The sequence below is a fragment of the Accipiter gentilis genome, chromosome 24, assembly GCF_929443795.1.
Source record: "Accipiter gentilis chromosome 24, bAccGen1.1, whole genome shotgun sequence".
Lineage (NCBI taxonomy): Eukaryota > Metazoa > Chordata > Aves > Accipitriformes > Accipitridae > Astur > Astur gentilis.
In genome coordinates, this window is record NC_064903.1 from 16,417,423 (window position 1) to 16,445,286 (window position 27,864).

General features: G+C 48.7%; 1 protein-coding gene across 1 annotated transcript in view; it reads left to right on the plus strand.

Annotated features, from left to right (window-relative positions):
* The first annotated feature begins 12,456 nt into the window (after nucleotides 1-12,456).
* Nucleotides 12,457-27,864, plus strand: part of FHL1 (four and a half LIM domains 1) — a 34,935-nt gene continuing 19,527 nt past the window's right edge. The window contains exon 1 of the mRNA XM_049827334.1: nucleotides 12,457-12,647. The gene's annotated coding sequence lies outside the window, so the exon portion shown is untranslated. The remainder of the gene's footprint in view (nucleotides 12,648-27,864) is intronic.

Sequence of the window (27,864 nt, forward strand, 5' to 3'; positions counted from 1 at the left end):
CCTGGGCTTTAAACAATTCCTAGCACTAGAAGTTGCTGTCACCTGCAGCCAATTTGTGGTCACAATGGCTGTTTGCACTGTTGCAAGAGGACTTTTCTCTCTGCTTGGCTCCTGCCCATCACAGTCCCCAAACAGTGACTGTCACCATATGTATTCTGGAGTATTCTGGAGGAAATAGCTTGGCAAGATAAGAGAGGAGGTGTGGGTGGAAGTGCCTTTCAGATGCTAGTAGGCCCAAATATATTCTTAAAATACTAAGCTGTGAAAAATCTTCTGGCCACATGTGTCTGTGATGGGAGAATAATTGGAAGGTGAGGCAAGTGGAGGGGAACTGAAGAAATAGTATCCTTGCTGACAGTGATAACAAAATCTGCCAAATTGATGAGAGAACCCAGAGGCCATGGGAGTATTTGTGTCCTCTCTGTGTCCAGCGCAAGTGTAGCAACACTGCCCAGTGCAAACACCGCGTGTGCCTGCTGCTTTGCATCTCCTCTGCTCTCTGCTGAGCTGGGAGTGAGCGATCTGGGTGTCATGTAATATAAAGGAATTTACAACTCACCTGGTGCCTACAACCCTGTTAACATCAGAAGCTGCTTTGCACCTTGCTTGGCAGGAGCAGCGCTGGGGACAGTCTGGTTTCCAGTACCCTGACCTCTCTAATACAACTAAAAAGAGAGCAGCACAGCAATGCAGTGGCTCTGATGTCCCTGAAGGCTCCTGGCCCTTGGACAAGCCTGATAAACAAGGCAAAGTCTTGGTGGGTTGGCAGCTGCAGAGGTGAGATGTCAGGGGTGAGGCTGTGATTGGAGAGCCCAAAGCTGGGGAAAGCAGAATCCCAGCCTGTTGCCACTCGGTTTTGCTGGATGGTACCAAAGGTGTGCAAAGGTCTGCTCTCAGAATGGAGGTTGGGAACCAGGGGCTCTGGAGCATGTTACTTTGGGACATACAGCCCTCACACAGCCTGTTTTGGTGCTTCTCCTTACTCCAGCCCTTACAGTCCGCGCTGGGCATTTAGAGCCTGGGTCAGAGGCTACAAGATCCCTTAACGGCTGCAGGAGACTCTGTAAGGTTCAGGACTCTCGGGTAGCAGCGCCTCGAATCTCTTGTCCAATATTTAGACATGCGTATATACAAAAGGATTTTGTCTTTATTAATTGGCCCCTCATAGGAAATTCCACCAGCTGCCCTCCTCCGAGGGGTGCCAGCGATGCTCCAGCCCCAAGGAGTCCATATATGGTTGCAATCTCCTATCCCTGCGTGTTTCGCAGAATAGTGTGGTCATAGCTGCTTTTAAGGATATGTGTGAACACTGCTCCCTTTCCTGTATACATAAGCTCCCAGGAATGCGGACAAAGATAAAAAGTGTATAAATTAAAGCTGTCAGCTTTATGCAGCATGTCAGCTTTTCTACCTGCAGCAGCAAGGTTAGTTATTCTAGCCTACCCACATAGGTGCTGTGCTGAGCTGGGAAGGCACCGCGGTGCAAAGGACACTTTGTGAATAGGAAAATACCAACCGGCCGAGCATCAAAGCATTTTGCAATGTAAAAGTGCCTAGGCTGAGACAACAGCAGAAATATTTTCCCTTGCCCTTCCTCCTCCTATAAGAAATACTGAACTACAGACAAGAGCTGCAGGTACCCGGCAGCTACCCCTCAGCCTTTTTTGTTTGTAAGGGACTTCTGTATCGTGAATTCTGCCTGATCTTTTTGCCAGGGACGTCTTCCCCCTCCTTCTCCTCCCTGTTTCTGTGGCCTGCTGTCCACAGCCCATGGCTAGCTCCCGCTCTGTTCATTCTCCAAATGCAGCAAGAGGAGCTCTTGTCCCCTTCAGTGTTGGTAGCTGTAAATGTCCTGCAATCCACTGACCTCCTTCTCTCCCCCATGCTAGCTGCAGCCCCTTTGCCTGGTTTAGGATGGGCTCATCACAGAAAATCACAGGGGGGCCACAGTAGGCACGTTCTACACCTGCATCACATCTGCAGCATGTCCCTTGCCCCTCCTGGGCACTGGCCTGTACCAAAATGCACCTTTTCTGCCTAGCATCTCCATGAGCATAACCCTAAAGACAGCTAAGGGAAGTATGTGTCCCACATTCCCACAGCATCCTCATTCTCTGCAGCACCTTGAAGTATCTCCACCGCACCGTCTGATGATGGAAGGCTAGATCTGCTCTCCTGTGATATGGCTTGCTCCTAAAACTCCCAGAGGTGCAAGAAGAAGGGGAACAAGCAGCATTGCTTGATTTCCCTTTTCCCAGGCAGTTAATATTAGTCGCTGGTGCTTTTGGATCCATTGTGTGAATTCTCCCAGCCTCTGAAGCTTTTGAGATCTGTAAGAGAGAATTGGAAATGCCTCTGGATCTCAGTGACAGTAGGGCCAGATTTAATACAAACTTATTCCCTTCACCAGATACTCTGCCATATCTTTTAGCTTTGGAATAGACACAAACATCCTAGAGCTATTTAGCTAAATTTTGTCTGGTTGAGTGGTCTGAGGTCACTGTTTGCACTGGTGTCCATTTTTCAAGGTGCAAAATCAAGGATTCCTCTGATGAGGCAGGTCAAGTGATACAACACTGCAAACGCACAAGGTACGTCCGGGTTATGTTTTCCACCCTGAGACTTCAGAGCTGTGTCCGCTGCTCACATGGGAATGCCCAAATTGTTACAAAAGGCAAATGAATTTCCCTCGTGACTTTGTTTCTGCTCTGTATGGGTTGGTTCACCAGCCGGAGCTTTGTTGCTGAGATATTTGCTGTCGATAAAATGCCTTAGCTCTGGGTCAGATGCCTTCAAGGGCTGAATGCTATTGTCCCACTAGAGAGAAGCCAGCGCCATTTGGCACAGTTACATGCCTAAACTCAGCTCCGGTCAGCAACTTGTTGCTTCAGCTGGAATCTCTCTGTGCTGCGATGACAGAGCTGATAATAGACTGATGGCACTCGTGACAAGGGTGTAGGGGTTGAGTAAAAAATTCCCTGGAAAAAAACGGATCATCCTGGCTTTACAGATATTTAATTTGAGATTCCATAGCCAGCATCAGGCCTCAGCAATGCTCGCAAGACTGAATTTCTTTGCCCTAAGGAGGAGAGCCCAGCTGGAGGTCAGGCAGTTGCGCCCAGATGCCGTTGGAGCAGTTGTGTTCGCAGCACCACAGTGCTGGCGGGGCCGCAAGGCTCCGCTCATCTGGGGAGCGGTGGGCAAATCTGATGCGGCAGGTACACCAAAACCTGAGCAGGATGCGTTGGCACCTCGGGCTGGGAAGAAGAGCATCTATCGGCATCCCTGGGAGCGGATCTGACCCAGGATGGCGGGGTTCATGGTCCGGCTGAAAGTCCTGGACCACAACAAGCAGGACAGTTAATACCTGGACTTCTGCGGCTGGCCGCGCTTCTGATGCAGCAGAATGAGTAAAGCCGAGGCACGGCGTGTAAATATTTATAGCCCGGTTACCAGGTTTCGTGTTTGGCCGGTCCCTCCTGGCTCCTACCGCTTGATGTTTGTGGTTCTGAGTTGCCAAGGACACTCTCAGGGTTGCCGGAGGGACAGAAACCTCTCTGAAGGGAGCCAGCGGCCAGCCTGGCAGCAGCCAGGGCACGAGCTGACTCGTTTCGGCAGCGAGAGCTGGTCCTGGCTGTGGTGCCAGGTCACAGCAGCACCCACTGCACCCACCCAGCACCTGCAGCCCAGCCAGCAGCTCTGGGAAGGGGGACGGGAGGCACTGATGAGCTCCCAAAAGTTGGTGGAGCAGCGTTTTTCACTGACCAGCTCCGGTGTACGGGAGGGGGGTGGGAAGTGAGTGCACAGCACCCAGAGCCCTTTTCCTCTTGGGGACAGCTCTGTCACCCCTCGCTGTAGTGTGTTGGTCTCCTGGGAGAGATTTCATCAAAATCTAAACAGCCTCTGCATAACTCTCACGTTCTTCCTCAGTTCTAGAGTCTCTGATGCCAAATATTTTTCCCCACTGTTGGTTCAGTTTCTTCTTCTGTTCCCAACCCTCGCTTGAGCTGCTGGGGAGGGGGGGGGGGGGAAATGACAATCTGTTTTTACCAAAGATATTTATTTCAGTTTGGAAGTGGCAGGAAGACAGCTTCTTTATATCCGTGCATATATCTGAGATCTTTCTCTTGGGTCTCTTTCAGCTTTGACTTCAAACTGCCTTTAAATCACTTTTCTTCAGCAGAATTAGGCAAAGAAGCGAGCTCTCTCAGTTTTGCATAAAAGATGATTGCCAGAAAACTTGGTTTAAACCAAAGAAAACACACCCATGCTCCCTTCATGCCAGCTGAACTCAGTCAGTTGAAAATCCCATCTGAACTGGAAGGAGAGCAAAAGTCCAGCAGAGACAAATCTCCTTCACAGCCGGGTATCTTGTTTAAAATCTTTTGGTAGAGAAAGCTGCCTGGCAGCTATTTACCGCAGCTCCTACAGCACACTCAGCTCAGGAAATTGCATTCAGAATTTCCTTAGTGCCAAATGGTTTGTAATTTTCGCATGACTATTCCTTTTTTGTTATTGTTTGTGAAACAAAGCCTTTGAAAAGCATACACAGATTTACTTTTTGCCCAACTATGAAGCTACCATGAAGCATATAGATTAAGTGGATACTGTCCACTTGATTTGTTTGACACAGGGAATAAAAAAAATTGTTTGGCATAGGGGATAAAAAACCCCAACCTTATTTGTAATTAAGCCTTCCATAAGTAGCCTTATAATTTTAATACAATCTTTTTTACCAAAGGGAAAATTGATGTGACAGAGAAAGTAAAAGTGCTCATATAGCCAGTGCTGTCGGACACAAGGAACAAGCAGCAAAGACGGAAAGGTATGACCTGGCTTCTCTGTGTTGTCATCAGCGTAGGCCTGAGTAGTAAGTATGATTCCCACTGCATTTACATATAAGAAAAAGGGTTGACTCTGATTTAGCCAGAGGCACTTGGGTCTGGTGAGCCGGGCTGGAGTTCAGCTCCAGCCCCTGGGACAGATCACGTCCATGTCCTTGGGCAAGCGGCTTCTTTCTCCACTTTGCCCGTGGTGTAGCCATGGGCATCACGTGGGTAGTTTAGGTTTGTACCTTGGAGCACACCAAACCTAAGCTTCTGCAGAGCTTCAGCTGCCATTAACTGCCTTACTAAATAAGACTTTCACTGCCGGTAATTGTGAATCACAAAATCACCATGCAAAGAGCCAGCAGAACATCTATTAAGACTCCCCAGCTTGAGGCTTTGCATTCAGAGAGATGTGGACGCACTGGCAGCGGGGAAGGCTGCGGGGCAACTCTTGCATCCCGTCCCACGTCTGAACGGAGCGGTCTGGAAGAGGCTGCGGCAGCAGACGAGGTTTGTGTGAGTCCCTTGCAGTGATGCCACATCTCCAGCTCTGCTTTGTGAAACTGAATCTTCTCCACAGGGTGCTTTCATGTCTGAAAGCTTGTCCTCTTTCTACCTGTCTGTTGTTGCAAAGCCTGAAGCCAAGCGGCTCGCGTGCCTTTGATAACACGCCTCCCTAGGAAACATGTGGGAAGCAAAAAGTGCTATAATGTCATTTTGGAGACGTAGGAACTCGAGGCACGGTGAGACAAGGTGAACCCCTCTAGCCTGGCGATGTAGACAGGGCGAAGGCACCTGCAAACGAGCTAAGCGAGGGGCTGCAGGCACTGAGCACAGCTGCTGCTTTCTGGAGTATGTCCATAGCGTAGCCAGCAGCCCTGGAGTCAGGCAGGTAGTGCCTGAGGGACTGCTGTAACGTGACTCAGCCAAAGTCAAGCAAGAAGTTCATACCAGGATGAGGAATTTAATTTTGGTCCCCTTAGCTGTAGGCAAATGCTGGAAGCCCGAGCCCATGCTGTGCCTATCGCTTCTCACGTTCATTGCAATCATCTAATCCAGTTGTATGTGTTTCTTCATGGTCCTCAGCTTTCTAATTGATTTGATTTTAGCGGCAGACTCAAGCAAAATGAAATCTGTCATGCTTCGAAAACCTCCTCTGCTATTAAAACACTTATTTTACTTATGTTAGCCTGTGGGTACCTTGGATGAATTTTTTTTCTGAGATTAAAATCTAAAGCTAAAATTAATAAAGGAGCCTAATTTCAGTCAGATGCCTGGAAGCTATCTTTTCAAATCTGGAACATGAAACACCTGGTGAGCCTGACGCCAAGGAAAAAGACCACTGTTAGGGTAATTATGTATAGTAAGATAAAGATAAGCAAGTTTTAGGTGTCCATAACACATGCCATCAAAATCCCTTTGCTCTGTTAAAAGTAAACCCTTATATTGTTATCGTTTTACCTCATTGCTGTTAGAATCCTTTTTTGTTAAATCTCTCTGGATATGTATCCACCCAGTAATTGACAACTGATAAAGACCAAGCTGACCAAAAGATAAAGACCAAGAACCACACCTCGTCTCAAATTTTATCTGTTTTGCTTATGCAAATACTCAAATATTTGATGGATTTCTGTTACTGCTGAACGGCTGGCCAAGGTGTTTGCTGGAAGGGCCAAAGTCTGGAAACGCTTAAGCAAATTGTGACCCAGCAGTTGTTGAAGTCAATGGAAACTTACTTGACTTCAGCAGATGGTGGCTGAAAAGTTTTTGTCATCACAGTAGTTCTGCAGGAGCAAAATTACTCGTTTGCCCAGACTACCCCCCACGCTTCATTTTGTGGGCTCTGCTCAGGGTTAGACAGGATTTACAGAAACCACAAGGCCAGACGAGGCTGGTGCGTGGGGATGGAGAAGCAGAGGTGTGCACGCTCGCAGGGCTACCACGTCCCGTGGGTGCGTGCCCTGGTGAAGCGATGCCTGTGGCCGCAAGCTGCCTGCTGCTCCCACATCCCTGCCCGCGATCCAGCAGGCAGAGGAAACCACACCGGGACCCAGTGCGTGAATGTGGACGGAAATGCTGAGGTTCAAATGACCGTGGAGCAGAAAACCTCAAGCCCTACCCTTGGCAGAAAACCTGGTGTGTTTGAATAGCCCCCTGCAGGCTGCAGATAAATGGCTGTGACTGCTGCCAACATTCCTTGAAAACTTATATTGTTGCTGGAAAGACCGTTGGAAACCTTTGTTTCTGTTGCCTTTTCAAAATGTAGCCTCGCTGGGGCCGGAGAGTCAACAGATGGGTCCATTTTTGCGGGGCCCTGGTACATCATCTTTTATAAATGGGAGTCACCTTTGTAATTTTCCATGCACAGAAGGAGCAACTTGTACTGGGAGAAGCATTTCGGCCTCTGCCAAAGGACGCCGAGCGGACTGACACGGCTGCTCCTCTTAATCTGATAGCTGAGCCATCCCTGCAGTTGCTTTTTAAAGGTGGGAACAATCTCTAGCTAGATCCTCTCTCAATGTGCAGGTTCTGGTGTCACTCAGGAAAATCTGAGTAGCAGTGATACCTCGAATAATGCAGTCACTGTAATTACTCACGGGGTAGTATTTGATAGTGGTCTTTCAGCAGGTGATTGTCCAGTTTTTGAAAATCTCTTTTGATCTGTTGATCCAGGTTTGCTGATGGTATTGTAGGGTTATGCTACAGACATATTTTGACACTAAATGGTGGAAAGCTGAGTAGTTTTATGCATGTCACCCAATACAACGACAATCCCTTTTTGTGAGTCTTACTGTTTTACCCACTGAATTCAGGAGAACTTGCTACTTCATCTTTTGCTGGATTGCAGAGCCGCTGGCAAAGACAGATCCATCGATGCCCCTCAGCAGCAATTTAACCCCTCAGTCCCACTCACATATATGACTTCCAAACCACACCGATAGGAAGAATTACAGCGGATGCAAAGACAGAGAGCTGACTGATGCCTGTTTTTTTGCAGAGGTGCGCTTGGCAGCTAAGGATCACAGCACTCCTGCGGTACGCGTCCGACAGGTTGCGGTGCTCTTGTTTGCAACAACTTGGAAAGCAGCAAGTTCTGTGTTTAAACTCCATGGAAAAAGGGTTCGCATCACTGATGTTTTAACCACACCGTTATAAAACCTCCCACGACCGCACCCTTACTTACTCCCTGAGAGGAATGACTCTGAAACGTTTCAGCTTTTCCATTACTTCGCCTGCCTGGAGACTTTGTGCTAATGGCCTGCGAGGTAATTAGCCTGCTGCAGGTGAGCCCCAGCTGCCTGCAGGGCGGGGGTTCAATTTGACCACAAGTTATCCCCCACAGCGACAAAATGGTGGGATGGTTCAGGAGGGTGGAGACTGCTCTGTCTCTTTCCCTATTTCTTTTTCTCTTCTCCCCCCCCTTTTCTCAGATCTCTTGAAATGACTCACTGCAGGCTGCTGTGACTTCTTCTGTGCATCTGGGGCTAAAAACAGCCTTTGGAGAAGCGATAGGACAGCTTGAGGAGGGAGCCATCACTGGGGCCTCAAGGGATCAGCTTTCCAGTTTGAGTCTTTCAGCTGGGAGGCCCTGTGTGGACCACGGGTGCTTTATAGACCAGTGGGAAAACAACCAGTCCGAAACAGGGCACGGCTCTGACTTCCCCACAGAGTCGGGGACGGGCAAACAGACGGCACAGGAGCAGCCGCCGTGTGTAGCTGCCTCTGCCGGGAAGGATTCCCGCTCTTGGACACTGGTGAAAGGAGGTGGCTGTGATTAGGGGGACGAAGCCTGTCAATTAGGCAAATGACACGGCAGCGACCCCAGGGAGCCGGTGCGGATGGGGAGGCAAAAGGGTCTGTGATGGCATCTTGTCCCCCAGATGGCTGCATCCCTCAGGCTGCAGCATTGGAAGGAAAAAAGAGCCCTGCCCAGCTGCTTTGGATGAAGGGGCAATGTTGCTTGTGAGAAAGGCGGTCTGTCTGGAGAGGTTTAACGAGGGGGAGTGGTAATTATCCCCACCTGGAGCTGAGGAGGGAGTGGAGGCAGCTGAGGGAGGAAGGGCTGAGGTACTGGTCCCGCACTGGGAGAAGAGGGTAGGAGGGCTCGCCTGGGGAGTTTGTCCCTGTTGGAGTGGAGAGCTGCCGTGGCTCTGTGTGGCCACGGTGTCCCACAGAGGACAGGTGAGTGGGGCAGCCCCATCTCCTCGCACGGGTGGTTGTCACCACTGCCAGCCCTGGACTGGGGGCACCGTGGATGGGGGTACATCAGCCCCAGTCCCAGCCTGGCACATGGAAACCAGGACAGCCAAACCCACCCAAGGGCCGTGTGAATGCTGTTCTGCATGGATTCACCCCAAAATTCACGTGGCTTCCTCCCACAGAGCATCAGCTTTCGAACACGGGCCCCACTGCGCGGAAGACTTTCCTCCCCTCTGTGGCTGCAAAATGACTTAATAAAAACAGCATGGATACCCAAAGGATGATGCAAAGCACATCTCTTTCTTCACCGGTGTGGATGAGCCCATGCTCTGAGGTGAGCCCTTTGCTTTGGGGTAGTATCCTGCCCCACGGGGTTTCTTGCAGAGCGTTTGGCTGTAAAGCAGCCTCCCCGCGTGGCTTCCTGAGCTTCACCATTTCCAAATAAAGTTTCCTAGCAGTTAGATTTGAGTGAGTAATTTAACTGACTTGGTTTTGAATGCTTCTGCTCATAGTTCATTTTGTTTGGCTAACTAGTCAAGGATATATTGGAGCATTGGAGTTTTGTGTTGTGTTGTTTTTTTTTAAAATATTTATTGTGTTTGCCAAAAAATCAATGCGTATGATAACTGATTATATTCCTTAGCAAGCAATGGTGATAGCAGGGGGTTGGCTCAGAGTTGTCTCAGTCCTTTGAAATGAGTTGTGTCATTCTTGCAGTTTATTCTTGTTTAATCCAATGCTTTGGCGGAGATTTTTATAGTGCTATATTGTATCTGTAATACAGCAATGCCTGAGTGCCTTTTCTTTGACTCTAGTTGTGTGCTGTCCTTGCTCTCTAAATCATCTTCTGTTCTTTTCCAAACAGAATAAAGCTGCTGTTGTGATATGTGTGAGGTTAAGAGCGCTTAAATTCTTCTCTGTCAGGTATATGGGTCATTTTAAGCCTGCAGATTTAAGGTCTGATCCTGCAAACACTCACTCGCTGTCAGAGGTGGCGATATTGAAGGTGGGGTAGAGTAGTTGCTCTGTGGCACGTGCCTTTGCAGACCTTTATTCTGCTGCTTTTTTCTGGATGTGACATTGTGCCTGTGGGGCTGGCCAGGGAAGCCCAAGGGGATCTGGAGGACGCAGCCAGTGTAGGATCAGGCCTTCAACTGTAACCCAACCACAGCAATGAGTTACTCAAATAACAACTTGCTCTGCTGTAATCAGTGAGAGGCGTGTTAAATAGGCCAATTTGTTATTTAGCTGCTACTTTATTAGACCGACAGACGTACTGCTTTAGAGCTGTTTTTGATGGTAGCCGGTGTTTGGGATTTGCCAGTGAAATCTCTAGTTTGTGTTGTATGTGGAAGGCGTCTAATATTTTAAATAAGAGGCAGAGGATCCTGGCAGCAGTGTGATGATGTTCCCTGCAGATAGGGAATGCTTGTTGCAGTGCTGGTGGGCTGCAGGTACCTGCCGTGGGGCTGATTCACTTACTAGCACGCTTGTGCTTCTCCAGATGTGTAACGCAGTTGTGCTCCTCCAAGATACATCTGCATCAGGGTTGGTCCCCAAATACTTCTGTGGTGACAGGGACACTAACCAGTCTCTGGTGGAGGGGCATTAACTGAGCTCCACTGGTACAGGTGCTCCTGGACCCTTGTTACTTTTGGATCCTCTACTTCTCCTTACTGCCTGAAGCAGGAATGTTCCTTTCTTTGAAGGAGAAAACCCTGCAGGAGGTGGCTGCAGGGTGACTTGCCCCTAGTGACATTTTTCTACAGCTGTGCAACACCTAGTTTGTCTTTATATCCCAGCACTCTACAACTCGTGCTTCTCCTGGAGCTCTTGGCTTGATTTATCTAATTGGAAATGTTCTGTCTGAATGTCCCATCCTCGAGGGGCCTTAGTCTCTGCGATTTCTCGTGAGTCCCAGAGCTCTCCAGCTCTAATCACGTAAGCAATATCATACTTTGGGGGCAGGGGGCTTTTGCTAATGTTCTTGTTGGCCTGACTGTTGGTTACAGACAGTCATAGAGAAAAGCTCTTGCTTATGGTAACTAAGTTTTATGCTTGTTGGGAGAGCTGTTGGAAAAACGAGCTAGAAATGGGTATTTGGATTCCTTTGAAAATCAAATGTAAACTTCAGTCCATAATGATAAATAACGTTGGTGTTTCACATCTGTATTTTATGCATGCCTGAAGTTGCTCTTGGCAAGTGGTGACAGTCTGAGCCTTGAACCTCAGAGCAACCCAATGTTCTCATCCCTGCTAGGAACGTTGTTAATATGGATGATGCGGTGTTGGAAGGATCTGTTGGACTTACCTGTTGAAAGAATAGACACACACAGAAATACAAACGCTTTTGTAAAGATGGTGTGTTAGCTCTTACACAAAGTTTGTTTCGTTTTACTAAACAACAGAAATTCTTTGCCCAAGTATAATGATCTGCTTTCCAGGGATACCAGTGGTGTTTCCAGCACACCCACCAGGATGCCCAGCCTCTCCTGCTGTTAGTCAGAGGCTCTGTGGCTCTCCAAGGCACCATAAAAGCCTATTTGTAGTGCAAGAGCTCCAACACAAGCACCTCCTGTTAAAAAACAAACTTACTTGCTGGACCACATATCCAATGGCAGAAGCATGGAAGAAAGTAGGACAAACTTGGAAGACATAAGAGCAGAGAAAAAAAAACAACACAGGATAAGGGATGGAGAAAGGAGGGGGAAAAGAAAACAGACATGAATGTTGTCAGATTTGTCTGATGTGGTGCAGCACAAACAGGCAGATCTGTTTATAAATAGGAATGACTTGCTACCTGATAGTACTTTTTCTCATGTCTGCTTTGAAGAAAATACCCCTCTTTTGGCATCATTTTTGCTGTGCTCTCTTCAGCTGGGTTCCTTCCCTCCCTACAGGCTGCTAACTCGAAATGCATCCCTTCTGTTTGTTTTCTGTCCTGGAAACTCTGTCTATGAACCTGAAGGTGACACATATTGTAACAGAGCTGCCAGGAACAGCTTTAGCTTTGAGAGAGGGTAGCTTGGACAGGATGGGAGGCTGGTGGCAAATCTGCCCGCAAAGTTTTTGTGCCGTATTTTCCTTGAGTGAAATGGTCCGGGAGAGCGACTCCTTAGCACTGTGGGGGTAGCGGGACTTTGCCCAGCCTGACGAGTCCCATGGGTCCCAGTAACAGCGCTTTGCTGTTGTGGGGAAGCAGGGCAACGGCTATGCTGGCAGAGTGCCATCACCAGTTGGGTTTTCCCCCCGTGGACCGTGCAGAGGCCCTGGGAGGAGCAGGCTGTTCCCCCCCCCCCCCCCCCCCCCCATCCTCCAGCAGCTCCCCAGGCAGGAACGGTGCTATTGGCTGGACTAATTTATTATTTATTTTTTTTGCAACGCGCCTCCCCGCTATAAGTGTCAAAGCAGCCGCTGTCCCGCCAGCTGGACACCCCAGCCCAGCCGTGCTCCCTCCACAAGGCTGGAGGCACAGCCCTGGACCGAAGCGCTCCCGCATCCGTCCCGCTGCCGAGGTGCTGTGCACGGCCGCCCGCAGAGTTCAGTCCATCCCTTCCATCCCTTCCCTCCTCCAGGCAGCAGCCGCCTCGCAGCAGCTCCCAGGCTCTCCGGCAGCCAGTAAGCACATGCCTCCGTCTCTCCCTCTCGAGCATCACCTCGCCGAGCAGGGCGAGGGAGCGTTTCGGCATCCCACGCTTCGCAGATATTTGGATTTCAGGGCTTGCGCTGGGTCTTTTCTCTGCCTTGCGACTGCTCTGCTGGGGAAGGGTTTGTGAGAGCAGGGCTGGGGGAAAGCCTGTGGGTGTATAATGTACTTCTAAACCGCTCTTTTCTAGCAAGCAGTTTCTTCGTGGATTACTGAGTTAACCTCAGAAAGTGCCTCTGTTTTATGTGGTGTTTTGGGGGTGAGATTTATCTAAATTCTTGCTTCTGATTTCTCTTGCCGCCTCTTCTTCTGATACACGTATTCTCTCCTGGAAGGTGGTGGCTTTGCAAATACAGGCAGCCACTTGGGTATAAATATAACTTTTCTCTTTGCTTCCCAGCAGAGTGGGTGTTTAGGAAGTGTTTGCAGTGGTACAGAGCTGTGTGAGAGCTGTCAGCTGCGTGTTTTCCTAGGCAGGTGATGAGATGTGCCCGTTTGAAGCTTTTAATGACAGCTGGGGAGGAAACAGCTAAAGCAGTGGCTGTTTCGTGGGCTCTCAGGTGATGTGATGCTCTCAGAAAGTGAGGACTGATACCCTCGGAATCGTGGGAGCAAGCTGGCAGTAACAGAATTGGGGAATATGGAAATGCAAGCTTTTACCTGATAATTATCACATCTTCCTCTTTCTTTCTATATTATGGAATATCAGGTAGTCCCAGAGTTTCTGACAAGCCAGACTTGCAGCTGTCCCCATGTGAATGCAAACACCTTTATCTTTACACAGATGCTGCACCTCCATATCTCTCTAGATTGGTGGAATCACTTGCATGAGTGAAACTATTTGCCCATGTGTTTGCAAGATGGGTGTTTCTGTCATTTATCTTTTCTTTAGCAGCTAGGCAAAAGATAAGTTAATGCCGTGTGACTCTGGTCCAGTTTGTATTGTGTAAGCAGGAGCTAGTCTGTAGTTTAGAAATGGATGTGGCTGCTTTTTAAATCACTGAACTCTAGCATATGAAAGGGGGGGGGGGGGGGGCGGCGGGGGGAGGGAGATTAAAACAATCCACCTACCAATTAGTCTTTTACCTTGTTTTGAGAGGAAGAGTGTTTTTTAAAAACAACAACAAAAAAACTTCTGAAAGGAAACTGATTAAATTCTTAAGCCATGATGTACTAAGCAAATAGATGATCAAGAAACCAAATAAGGCTTTAAAACTTAATCTTTCTTTTTTTAATGATAAAAGCACCTACCTACTTCACTTCAGTGACAACACCCACCTCTTTTCTTACTCCCCCTCCAAGCATTTTTTTTAATACAAACCAGTTCTTAATTTCTCCTTAAAGGGCTCAGTATATAAAAATTCATTCTTGACTAATACCTGCTAGAAAAATGTGGGTTAGGTGCTTTGGAGCTAACACCACAAGTGCAAAAAAACCCCCCAAGAGCTCAGTGCAAAAGGAAGTTAATTGCTCAGATTTTGGACTGTGGCTCTGAGGAACCAGTTCAGGGCTGGGGTTTTACAGCTGGTTTCTGACTTGCCCTGCTCTTGGGGAGTTTTGGCTGGGAAAGGTCTGTAGGATTGGGGTCTTGACATGTTTCTAACAGGAGAAGTTATTCCCTGCTGTAAACGGTGGCTTGCCTCCACATATGTTGGTATAATTCTCTGCCTGGATGTAAATAATGGCAGCTGTTCAAAAGGAAGCAATGTTTAGGGTACTCAAACACTTGAAAATAAACACTCTCTAGCCTATCTTGGCTGGCCTTTATTTTGGAAGCAGCCTTTCCATCAGGCTGTACCATGAATGGAAAATCTAGATGTATGGTACGAAGCAGCTGGTGGGAGCCCTGTCAGGTCCCTGTTTGGTCCACGAATAGGGGAATGATGCTGTGGGATGCGCTTTATCTCTGATCTAAGCCCATATCCTGTCAGTATGACTTGCAGACTATACCCATTGCACTAGGATATAACAAAAGCTTTAAGTAACTGCCTTCCGTGCCCCCAAGAAGCAATTTACTTCCCTTTGTGTAATATCTATGTGAAGAGAGGGTAGTTCTGTGTTATAGGACGTCCCATGGCCCTTTCCGTGCTTTGTGCGTGCTGGTGGAAACTTGTGCTCTTTTAGTGCAGTTTGGGTACCACAGCTGTCATCACCTTCCCATCTCCATCTTGGAAACACGTACTTGTTGTCAGTACATACAGCTCCTAGCACTGGGTGGGAACTGGGACGTGGCTGAAACTTCCAGTGCTTCAGTGGAGAAAACTAATGATGCGAGCCAGGAATAATATTGTCCCCTCAGCAGAGCAGCAGCCTGTGTGAATGATGTCCTTTGAAGTTTATTCCTGCTCCAGGGGATGCCCTGGGGGGATTTAGGTGTCAATTCCTTAAAGAACCTTGGAAAATTCTGCTGATCTTTGCTGATGAGATGATCCGGTCCAGCCTATGTTTAGCGCTTTCCCTTTTCATGGTGCTACTTAGACCTGAAGTCCTAGTGGCATTAAATGCAGCAAGGTAAGCCTCACCACCAGCAATGTCCAAAGTTTGCTCAGGCTTTGGGTATGCTAAGCCACGCAGCCGGTGCCTGCCTCTCACCCTCGTGGTCCCCAGCCATCATCACCTTGCGCTCTGCGTGTAGGAGTGCGAACGTAGCAAAGCTGAGATTTCAGATGCGATTCTGTAACTTTAGCTATGTAGAATCACTTTTCCTTGAAAAGGTAATGGAAATAATGTCTACACAATAAACATTCCCACAACTGACCTGTGATTTTATAATAAAAAATGCATCGTAAGTCAAATTGACTTCAGCTTGATTAATTGGGATCTCTTCTTTTTTTTGTTTAAATTTCTCTATTATGGAAGATGCAGACAGGGAGAGTAACAAAGCAGAAATGTCTGAGATCAGTGTGTTTCATGTCTGATTTTGGCAGAGGGAGTGTGGGAGGAAGAAAAAGACCTCATGTTTCACTTAGATACCCTGATTTGGAGAGGAGTTTTAAGCAGATGGCTCTTGAGACACTAGTACTCTAAAGTATTAAATGGTATTCAGATGAACTCATGCTTCCACTTCTGCAGCATGGTTTTTAGAAGGACTGTGCCATATATTCTGGCTTCAGTTCTTTTACCCCTGGGTCCAGTAAAAACTCTGTTTGCAGCCCCTTGGCTGGGTGTCAGAGCAAAGGCACTGGGGCTTTCCTGGGGTTCAGAGACAGGATATAACCCAGCATGTCTTGACTCCCTGATGTGCTTTGACTGGAGCTTTTTGTAGATAGGCAGCCCAGAGCCAGCTCTGGGGAAGTCACCCCAGTTGGCTTCTGTGGGAATGAATCGGAGCTGAGAGGCTGAGGCTGGTCTGTGATGAGCATTTCTCCTTGCTAACCCTTCGCCAGTGTCCGAAGGGAGCCTGCAGACTCGGCAAAAATACTGTGGAAACTTGGGCTCTGAAAAAATGTGTGATTTGGTGGAATAAAATCCCTTGAAGGATTACGAGTTGCTCGGTGCAGGGAAGTAGTCCTGCAGTGTCTAGTGGTAGCCACACATTTGGTCTAAAATGAGGTCTACGTGCAGGGAGGGAGCCCGTGGGTGGGTGCTGCTGAGCCCCGCAAAACAGGCAGGGAAAACAAAAAGAGGGGAAGGGTGGCAGGAAAACGGAGCCCTGTCCCAGCTTCTTACCCTTAGTCCCAGGGGATGCAGGTGCTGTGTGCATACCACATGCTCACCCTCCCCAGGCCCCTAGCCAAAAATCTCTTACCAGAGATCGACTCGTTTTGCTGCTTGAAGTATTTCCCGCAAAGGCTTTGCTCTGCTCCAAGCTGGTATGTGGAAAGCCACAAAAAAGCCTTCTTGGCGAGGCAGCCTTCACCCTCCCTGCGTGTCCCTGCAGCATGTACTGAAGCAGGATTTGGCCCTTGATCCTTTCAGAGTGATTCAGGAGTGTGTGGTGCCAAGAATGCTGCCAGAGCAAATTCCTGCTGTTGGAGCAAGAGAGCACAGTGTTGTCTAGGGGAGGGGTAGACGGAGAGATGGATGCTCTTGTCCTTTTCCAGCTTTTTCACCTCTCTGAAGAGAATGCAAATAGGGTTTGCGTCCTATGGCAGGACAAGGCTAAAATGACATTTAGGGCTTTGGAGGTATTTGAAAGCAGGGCAAGGATTGCATTATAGCCATGCTGGAATGGGATAGACAAGGTCCTGAGGAGGCACTCCTTCCAAAAAGGCTGAATTAGAGTGCCCTGGAAAAGGTTGGAGAGGCAGGACAGGGTTCCCGACAGTGATGGAGCTGCAGCCCAGGGTGGAAGGACTGGTATTTTTCTGTGCGCTTGACTGGAAACTTGAAGGCAGAGTTACAATTTTGGTTTGGATGCAGAATTGCATTATTTTTGTAAATAGGAAATTCAAAACCTCTTGACCTCAGATTGGTGTTTTCAGAAGACCCACTCATTCCACAGATGTGCCTGATCTTTTTTTATTCCTTGAGGTGATCCTAGTGATTGATATAATTTGGGATGCATGTCTCTTCCTCCTGCTCGGCAGAGCTGGCTGTTTGGCAAGCGAGTAGGCAGTTAACAGCTGTTAACGGTGAGGGATTAAAAGTGGTGTGACATGACTGCATTTGTGGTCTCTTGGGATCAAATGCAGAATACCAGTTGTCACCCAGACCTCTAATGAAGAACAGAAAAAAATTATTCCTGCTGGGAACAAGCAGTGCAGGGCGGCTTTTCGGCTTCCTTGTTTCTAACATATTTCCACCCCTAGAAAGAGGAAACCAGAGCAGAGTGGAAAAGAGGAGACTAAAATCTGCCTCACGGGAAGCTGCCTGACAGGTATAGCTTGAAGTTTAATAATTTGGACCAAAATGTTTCAGAGCCAGTTTACTTGTTGAACTGCAGAACTACAGTGAAATGAGTCTGTTCTGATACCTCTTCAGTGATGTAGATGGGAAGGAAGAACAGGAGAAATAGCTAAAAAAAAAAAAAAAAAAAAAGCTTTCCCTCCTGGAAAATCCTCCCACTTGTCTTCAAGCCATCAGAGACCTTCATGCTTTGCGATGCTTTGAGATAGGGGAAGCTTCAAATCAAATGACAGCTGGCTCCAGTGGTGTCTGTCTACTGAAATGATGGGTTTAAGAGACCGCTGTTAACATGCAATTGCATGTGCTAGATATGCCGAGGGACTCCTGGTGGGAGGCACGGTTGGTACAGAGATCTATAATCCATCTATTTTGCTTCAAGCTAGCTTTAATGCTGAAGCAGCTGCCCCAGTATGTGAAGGTTCTTGTGTTACACCGGTGTGTGAGTAGCAGAGGACTTAAAGCTTCTGGCAGAGCAAGAATTGCTCTCCGCTGTTTTGCTTGGCCAGAGACAGTGCAAAATCCACTCAATCCTCCAAAACTCTGTCTTATGAACCAGTGTGCTGGACGTGCCTTTCTTTGCTAAGAAAAATAGAAGGGGTTCATCATGCTAAACCCATGGCTGGTCCAGCCCACAGTGGTTGCTGGTTGGCTTTCCTGCAGGGAATTGGCTCCCAGCTCTTCCCCAATGCCTTCATTTGGGAATATTCAGTTTTCTTGTGCTTCCGGTGGTCTCTGACCAAAGATCCCCTTAAGAGTAACTATGAAACCACCCTAAATATAGCTCCCCCACTGCTGATAGGGTGCTGGGGTGGGAGAAAATAATGTACTTTCTTTTAAAGAAATGCCCCAAGTTGTGGGAACCATTCTGACTTGGCAGGCTACTTTCAAGGCATTTGCTATTTGTTTAATTTGGGACTGGCTGCCCCTGGCAGTTGTTACCATCAGCCGCCTTTCTTATCTGCTCTTTTCTATAATAAACTTTGGAGCAAAGGTTTGGAATTAGTCACATCTGAGGCACTGCCTGCCTGCCTTTCCAGCTTCTGTCTTATAATCTCATCTCTGGAGACTCGAGCCTTTTCCACTTTGTTCTATGCCTCTTGGTTTGCCCCTCTTCTCATTGAACTGACATAGCAAAGAGTTCTTTAAAATACCCTGTAGGTGTGCCATCCCCAGGACTGCCAGCGTCCCAGAAGACACGCTGCCCTGGGACAGCTGTGTGCTCTTGCGCTGCTGCTGGGTACTACAGAGATTTTTCTAGTGTGATTTACCTAATCCAGTGGATGGGCCGGATAAATTGTTCTGGCTGACGCCTGTTCAGATGAACAGCCTGCGGAGGCGGTGTTAAGATCCTAAAAGCATCCTGGGGGCCTGGCACCGTGTCCTACTCTTTAGTACAGCATTAACCACAGGGCAGTTGGTGGTTTGAGGGAATGCAAATGCAGACGGCACCTCTAGAAGCACAAGGGTGTGTGGTCCTCATTTGGAAATCTGAGTAATTCCTACTGATTTGCTTCCACTTTAAAATTCCCTGGTGAGCTCTAAGCATTGTCTTGATCCGGTCTTGCTTCTGACATGACTGTAGAAGAGGCAGCAATGAGCAGTCAAAGGTGCAAGACTCATTCTCTCTCTGGTCTCATCTCCCTTTAAAAATACACACAGCTATATGTTTCACTCAACACGTACAAATACTGTTTCCTACCTACCCCTGCTCTGCCGACTGAAAGCTGGTCATACTTCCCTTCTGGGACAGCCTGCCACGTAAATGCCACTTGATATATAGCATATTTCAGTGCTGCCTCTGGAAAAGGCCTGTGTGACAGCATCGGAGCAGGACAGGAGAGCAGCCCACGTTCACCCCACAGCAGCACAAAGGCACTCGGTGGGGATGCAAATCTGTTTAGTTCTGTCTGGATTTGCTTTGTTGGATGCACGAGCATGTCATCCACCTCTCACTGTAATATTCCCTTCTCTCTTATACCATTATCACCATAATGATTTTTAGCTGAAGGTGGAGACTTTGACTCTGGATCCGACTCTCTGGTGGGACGGGTTTCTTGCAGTGGGTAGGGGACTCAACCTGCCTGTTTTCATTTCAGAAGGCTGGACTGGAGGCTTAGCCATGGATTACATATCTTGACCAACACTTCAGCTTGCTGGATTGAGCTGGTCAGGGTAGATCTTCTCTTTCTTGCAAAAACACATTCAGCAAAAAAAACCAAACCCCAAACGCTTTGTTAAACATAAGAGGTGATTTGGACAACTTCTGAGCTGTATCTTGGCTCGAGTCTAGGTGTGACAGAAAAAGAGACACTGCTGATCTCTTCCAAGCACTCTCCATTGCAGATCAGAGCAGGCAAATACCCTGGGGTTAGTCCTGCTTCTGAGTGCCTTTCGTGGTGATGCATGTGATGATGAATGGGAGGAAATTCCTGCCCAAGAACATAAACAAGCAGGAAGACCTAGAAGTGGCCATGTCCTCATAGTCCTGACATGCGGAACGAAGCTGATGATGGCTGGTGTTAGTGGATATGGTAGCATCAGACCCTCCCGATACCTGTTTCAGGGAAAGATTGTTTGACTTCTGGCTGGAGAGGATTGCAAACAGCATCTCCCTGGTTACTCTGATGTGCTAGGGGAGGAAAACACCCCTGTGGTGTCTGGGGTGGCAGGAGGCTGCCATGCAGGGGCACCCGCGGTGTGCGTAAGCGACGGCCGTGCCCCACACCTCCTTTTTGCAGTTTCATGTCGCTGGAGTCAGGCCCGAAGTCAGCTTTCCCTCTGACCTCCGGTGCTAACGCAGCCCATCTCCATAGCAATGGCCGTACATACCGTCCTCTCCACGCTCGTACCCCGGGCCGTGTTGGTGCTATAACGTGATGCAGCTTTCTGTGTACTTCACTAGACACTGAAACAAACAACTAATAAATCTGTTATAAACCAATGAGTAATTTGTTTTGGTTACCAGGGAGATTGCCAAGTGCAAATTCAACCTGAAATAGCGATGAGCTCATCCTCTGAGCAGCGTCGGTGCTTGAGCTGGAGCAGCCGGATGGAAAGGGAGCCAGCGCCAGTAACGCTGTCTGCTCCACTGACATTTGGATGCTGTGCGAGCTGTTTTGCCAGAGAGCTTTTGCCCTGTAAATGTGATCGGGCAGGGGATGGTGCATGAGGCCGGTTGCCGAGCCTGGGCTTTTAGAATTCCTGGAAACCTGGCAATGACGTTCCTGGTGGGACCGTGGGCTGGAGAGCCCTCGGGATGGGTCAAGGTGCCGCAGAGGTGGCCTCCTCCGCCATCTCCTATATCTTGGAAACCTCTCCCTGTGCAAGAATTGTGGGGAAAACGGAGATGCTTGCCTTGTAGATAAGGGCTAGTTTTAAACAGCTAGTTAGACGTGTGTGTCTGACGGGCAGAGCCTGTCCCCTGCTGCTGCTCCCAGGGCTGGAGCAAGGATTTGGAAAACCCTCGCCCTCTTCTGCAACATACCTGGGGCAGGAGCTTGAAAATTTGGGCTCTGCCGTTATTTCACCCGGAAAAAGTCCCCGGTTTACGTAGATCAGGACTTGACTTTTGGAGGGCTGATGCTAGTGGCAGGGTTTGGCAGCTTTCTGTATCTGCCTGTCCCTGCAGTTTCTCCCAGGAATAAGCCCCAGGCGACACTAGGTGTCAGGAGGACCTGCGCTTGGACAGCCACTGGGGTCACCTCTGCCAGGGGTACAGCGGGCAGTGTGGGAACAGCTGCTGCAAGCAGAGAGATGGGGTTTTTTGCTCTCTGATGCAGAGCCGAGACCTGGGTGATGGAGGCTGGGGTTGGAGGGGACTCTCGCAGGGCTGCTGGCCGTGCCGGTCGGAAAGGCAGGACAAGGAGGCTGTGCTGCACTTGGTCTCTGACGGCCAAGCCAGAAGGGGTCCAGGCAAGGCTCCGATAGCATCCTGCACCTTTCTCTGCTAAGGTGGAGATGTTTCCAGGTGTACTTGCATTCAATGAATGCATATTTTCTGAATAAATTCAATTTTTAACTAAAAAAGTCTGTCTGTAGGAGGATGTACTGCCTGTCCCTCTGCACTAGGGTGCTGCAGGGGAGAGGCTGACAAAGGTGTGGCACTGGTCTCTGCGGTTCCCTTTTCTTGGTTTTTGCTCCCCATTGCTGAGTTATCAAATACATGAAATAATGTAGAAACACATCAGCATATCGCCTGACAGCTGTCTTGATGGAGCAATGCATAAGCCACTTACCAGAGGCCCGCTGATGGATTTCGCCAAATCTTTTGAGACACAGTTACCAGTGAAGGAAAACATAACAATTATCAGCAGCATGAATGCAGACAAAAGCTGAGCCCTAATGTAATCCATGAACATAGTCACATGGTGCAAAAACACAATCTTTTTTTAGGATTAACCTCGCGGCTTTCTGGAGCAAGGGATGAAGGTTGCATCTATAAAAAAGGCACTGGTTTCAGCAGGGGTATTTTTGTATTTTGGAAGTCTTTCATTATAATTTTGCAAGCATGAAGCGATCTGTCCCTGTGTTTTTACAAGTCCCTTCCAGGCCTGTGGGTGGATTTCGTCCAGCTCTTTTCTGGAGCCATGTGGGAAATACTTTGGTGACATGACCGAGTCCCTCAGCATCACGGGCAGCTCTGTCACAGCCACCAGTGCATTCAGCCATCAGCTCTAGGGAAGGGCTTCACGAAACCCTAATACTTGGAGTTGGGTTGGCTTTTGGAAGAAAGCGATTTTAGCGTGAGGAGTTATAACTAAGTGAGATTTGGGTGAATTGTTTGCATGTGGTATTTGATAGTCCTTTATGTCACCTTTTTATTGTGGGGCTGAGCAGTGGGCATTAGCATTTGGGAGTGGGACAGGCATCCCTGCAGGAGTGCACTCTCTCTCTTCCCCATGTCCTCCCCCCGCAGCATGTCCCCACCCCAGTGTTTCACCTACTTGGTATCAAGGCATGTTTGCTTTTTGGCCGTCTCTGGGCAACTAAAACCACTGCTGTACTTTGCATATCCTGGACTTGGCCAGGACCAAGTCTAACTTTGCTCAACATTGGCATAAATCAGGCAAGGCTTGCTGCTGAGCTTACTCTAGCACAGCTGAGAAGACAATTTGGCCCAAGAGGTGTAGCTTTATCAAAGGGACAGTAAAGTCCTTGCTGTTGCAGGAAAAGTCCTCAATGATTTGGAAGCCTCACCCTTTCCCCATTGTCCTGCAGCATTCCTAGCGGGACATGGGTTCTTGTGGGCTCCCATGCTATGTGGCTGCACAAGCTGGTTTTATAAGCAAGCAAGCCACTGTTTCACATCTGCTTTAGCTTTTTGACAGTTTTCTCTGGCACTTGTGTGCAATTAGTGCTGCTTTTTTGTCACATGGAGCTGATCCTCTAATAGTTTGATTTGGGCAGTAGTTTGACAGCTAGCAGCAATTGTATTGAGAAGGGTTGTTTCTCTTTGCAGACAGTGTTACTAGTTGTCCCTGAATTTATTGTCTCATTGCTGCTTGAAAAAGAAAACAAAATCATTTTTTGGGCTTGGATCCAGCCACAGAGCAGAGGATGGCTTAATCAAACACATAAGTGGTTGTACCAACTCCAGCTGGTTTATTTCTATGTTTAAAATCAAGCACTCTTCTAAGTACCTTATTTTTCTTAATCTAAGGTTTGTGTTTAATAAATGTAACAGCCCATAGACTTTGCCCATTGCTCCAGGAGTGAGCACTGGTAGAAATGCTGTAACGTGCAGTAGTGCTATGAGACCCTCAGTGGGAGCATGGGAGAGGAGAGGGGCCCTTCCCTTGCCTCCGAGCACCCTGGCCCGTCCCTGTGGACGTGGAGGATGAAGCTATTTGCTGTTTCAGCAAATGGGAGGCAAATTAAATTTAGCAGCTTAAATAACTTTGCCTCTCCATACTGCTTTGGGCTGAACTGTCTCTTGCCAAGTACTAGTCTACTGATCTTAGTATTTCCAAAGACACAAAAGCAACTGAAATTTTGCTCAGTTACTCAAAAACTAGAATGGGAGGGCACTGGGGGAGGAGAATTCCCCTGACCCCCACCTCTGAAACAGCCTCCATCCTGCAGATGAGGACACTCAGCTGGGATGCTCTAAACCAGGGCTGGGCACCTGCCTATGGACTGAAAGCCTTTCTGGGCTGGGTATCTCTGGTTTTGGCTGAAATTGAATCTTAACTCTGATGAAAGATTTAAAGATATTTGTTCCCCTTTTTATAAAAAAAAAAAAAAAAAAAAAAAAAAAGGCAAAGCAATGTTTTCTAACTGACCCCATGGAGAATGCTTTTTAGTATAGACCTTGCCCAGCTCTGATCTGACATGATTTCCAGGGAGACCTGGGATCCTTATCACTTTATGGAAAATGAGATTTACATTCCTGTATTACACAGGCACTTTGAAAATATTATCCCTGACTCCAGAGAAATGGCTCATACATTTTAATGCCATTATTAGAAATTGAATTGACAACTCCTATCCTCAGTGGAAATTGCTGTGCAGCTCGGGGGGAAAAATATGCAGAAAGGACTGGTGAAGACTTTAGAGAGCTCTTGTCACCCTGAGATGTGTGTGCTTTTGGTGCAGTGTTTCTGCTGAATGAAAAGAGCAAGGTTTGATATATGCCAGAGCAGGGGGAAAGCACAAGCGCGTGGCCCAGCGGCATGGGGTGAGACAGCAGTGGGGCTCAACGCATCAAAACAGCTTCTGGCCTGAAAGGCAGAGCGCACCCAGGCCTTGCGTGGTGGTGGGGAAATGTGGGCTGTTCTGGGCTTGTGTGTCCCAGGGTGTTGTGGAGATGTGGCACGCAGGCGCTTTATTTGCGGTCCTAGTAAGCATAGAGAAACTGAGCTGGATGAGTGCTGGCTCAAGCTGGCATATGAGTGAGATGCTGTTGAGGTGCTCAGATTGGTGAAAGGTGCCCTGGGAGGAGCAGCAGCAAGGAACTGCAACAACAACAACAAAACCCCAACAAACAACCAACAAAACAGGTTGCTTTTAAAATAATTTTTTTTTTGGTGGCAAATGAACTTGCAAGAACCAGCCAATCTCTGCTCCTCTCAGTGCACGCGGCCTCTGAGGAGGACTTCACATTTTGCTGCGGTGCATCGAGGCTCCGGAGTTGCTGAGCTGGGAGTCTCTTGCTCCTGAGTGTGGAGGGAGTAAGAGGGACACGGCTGGCAAAATACTCCTTTATCAGGGCTCTGGGCTCTTCTGGAAGTCTGGTCGACTTCTCTGGTTTTGCCGGAGTCCTTAGCCTCTTGGAGGTCAGTTGGGAATAGAACAGCCAACGCAAGTTCAGTAGGATCAGTGTGAGTGGTCTCCTAGTCTGGCAAGGGCTCCAACTTCCCTGCAAAAGGAGAGAGGCAAAGAGCCTGGCTGAGCAGCGTGATGTGTGGTCGTTAAACGAACAGGGCTTTAACCAGAGGCTTGATGGGCCGATTTGTGCAATATTAACGTGAATAGTGGCCGAAGTGAACTCTGGCCTCGGACTAAGCCTGGGCAAAGGGGAAAGTTAAGTGGCATCTGTTTCAGCAGAGGAAAGGCGTGTTTACGCAGGACCAGAGCAAGGTGTCTTAGAAGGCTGTACCACGGCTCCATCTAACAAGTGAGTGGGTGCTTGTGGGCCTCCTCACCCTCTCCGGTGGGTGTCTTCTCCTTGGCTTGTCCTGGAGCACATACCCTGGCACGGCCAGCAAGTGCCCATGTGATGCGGTGCCAAAAAAGCAGTTGTGAATTTGAAGCCACTCCAAGGTGAAGGGTTTTCACTTCTCCTGCCCTCGTTGTTGTTGGTGCAACGTGGTGCCGCCTGGCTGAGCCTTCGTTGTAAGTGTTAGGGTGTGAGGAAGTTGATGCCTTCTTCCATTTTAAAATGCGGTCTTCTGAAGCTGGAAGTTAAATCAAACCCTCCCAAAGCAGAGGTTTCTGAGAATAACTTTTATGACTAATCCAACCCCATAGGCCTCACTGGAGGAGACTTTGCAGCTTTGTTTTTGCTTGTAAAGAATGCCCAGCATATGTCCTGACAATTAGTCAGAGTGCCCAAAAATACCCATCAGCCCTGCAAGCCGATCTCCTTTGGCTCTTGGAGCCGAGACGGACACAGGGTTATGCTCCGTGGGGCTTTGGGAAAGGTTATTTTTAAAATGGCCACATAACAAGGGTCATTTGGTCCTTTCAGCCACTAGCACTGTCTAACAACTGAAGGTGTAGATAGCCAAATGCTAATCTTGCTCGAGGCGACTGTCCCGTACCCAGGGTAAGGGGCTGGTTGTCCTGCTAAACCCATACGCCAGGGCTGGCTCCTGTCAGCTTAAATCAGTGCTCAGGGCATGGCCCTGGGGCCTGTGCCAAGTTCAGGCAGCGCTTTGATGGTGCGCTGGATGCCAGGGAGTCTTCCCAACCGGCATGCCAATGCTCGGAAGGGCATGTCCTTCTCATTGAAATGGTGGCCTGTCTTCACCCTTAGCCAGGCAGCGTGTTTCTGCCCAGCCCTCTTCCGAGAAGCTTTTGCTTTACCCTTCTCTGACTACCTGAGCTAAAGTTTTCTATCCTCAGTGTCTCCCACGTGCTGAATTTCTGGAGGATTTTTTGCCAGAATCACAGTCCGTTCACAAACAGCCCTTTCTTCTCCTCCCCTGAAAATAAAGCTCTTCAAGAGGAAACACCAAGGCTCCTTGGTCTTGCAGAGCATCGCTTGTGTGGGGTTTTGACTTCGTCCACTGTGCTGTGGGGGCAGAGGAAAGAGGTCTGCAGAACCATCTGCCCAGCAGCTTCCCAGGAACATGATGTTTTGCTAGAAAACATCGCACCAAAAGCGTTCCCAGCCTTCAGAGGAAGAGCTCGGGGATAGCCTGCAGTGCCCACCTTGCAAGTCTTTCTTGCTGCCAGGTCCTGTTGAAGGAACACAGGAGGATGGCAGGGCTACTGGAGACCCATGTGGGGGATGCTGGAGAGCATGTGTGTTGTAGCTGATGTCTGGGTAGCTGCTAATTTCTGACTTGTAGTGGGTAGATTTCCAGGGAAGGTGAACGACCCAGCTTTCAAGCAGTGATACAAACTAATAGTTGAACTTCCTTCCGTGCTCTCCACAGTGAGCTGTTTAACTTCACTGGGGGAGAGCATCGCTCAGCCAGCTGCCTGTGAGAAGTAATTGAAAGCAATTAGGAGTGCAGAGAACGTAATGGAGGTTGTGAAATATTATTTCAGTGATGGCTTTCTAACAACCTCGTGAAGCCCTGACATGAGCATTTATTGTGTGGGTATGGTAGGATTATATTGCTGTGAACGTTCATCAGACCTCATCTTTCCTGGAAAAGACTGCCGTGCTGCCTGGCTGGGATCAGTGTGGTATTTATTTGACAGCAACTTAAGTTACTTTTCTCAGCTCTGAAGCCAGGGATAAGCCATGGGGGGAAAGCTGTGACTGGCAAACCTTTGCCTCCTGTTTGACTCCACTGGTCATTCCTCCTCCATGTGACTCCATCTCAACTTGCACAAAGACAGACCCCTGCATTTGGCCAAGATTACCCTAAGGAGCTCCGCTGTCCTAAGCATGAAGCTATGGGGTAATAACTTGGGGAATAACCGAGTTGTGGTGCAGCTTGCTTGGCCCCGGGGAGGGTTCCTCCGAGGACCACATCAGCCCTGGTGAAAATGCTGTTGGTAACCGAGAGGCATCATGGCCCTACCACCGTTGAGGGCACAACGCTGCATAGCTGCAGCCAAAGCTCTGGGCGTTGCGGTGAGCAGAAACCCCAGAGCTCCTCATGGGAGCTTCGAACGCAGGGGCCTGCCCAGTGTGGGTGAGAGCGTGGCACTGCTGGGGTCCTGAGATGCTAACCTGGGGACCTTCCCCACCGCTCCTGTGTGAGTGGACACCCAGGCTGCTTCCCCTGTGCCTGCTGGGCTCATCTTCCCTGGCAAAAGCTGGATGCCTTATTCCTGCACCCTCAGTGGGTGCTTTTGTGGTCAATGAACTTGCAAGAACCAGCTGATTTCTGCTCGTCTCGGGGCAGGCGACCTATGAGGAGGACGTCACGTTTGGCTGCAGCGCGTTGAAGATGCTGGGTGCATCTGTGCGCGACGCAGCTACAAGGCTGCTGGGAAGGAAGAGGTGAATGTTGTGTTTGAGGCTTTTTAGCCCAGTTATGGGCTTAATGCTCTTACAAGGCATCTGAATCAGACCGGTCTTGGCACTAAACGTGGATCTTTCTCCCAAGAGGAGCAAAGGAAGGCAGACTTTGCGTCCCCTTAGGGCTGGCTGATGTCCGGGCACGTTCAGACCTGTTGTTTTCACCTTGCAATTCATGGTAGGTGGTTGCGGGCAGCCTG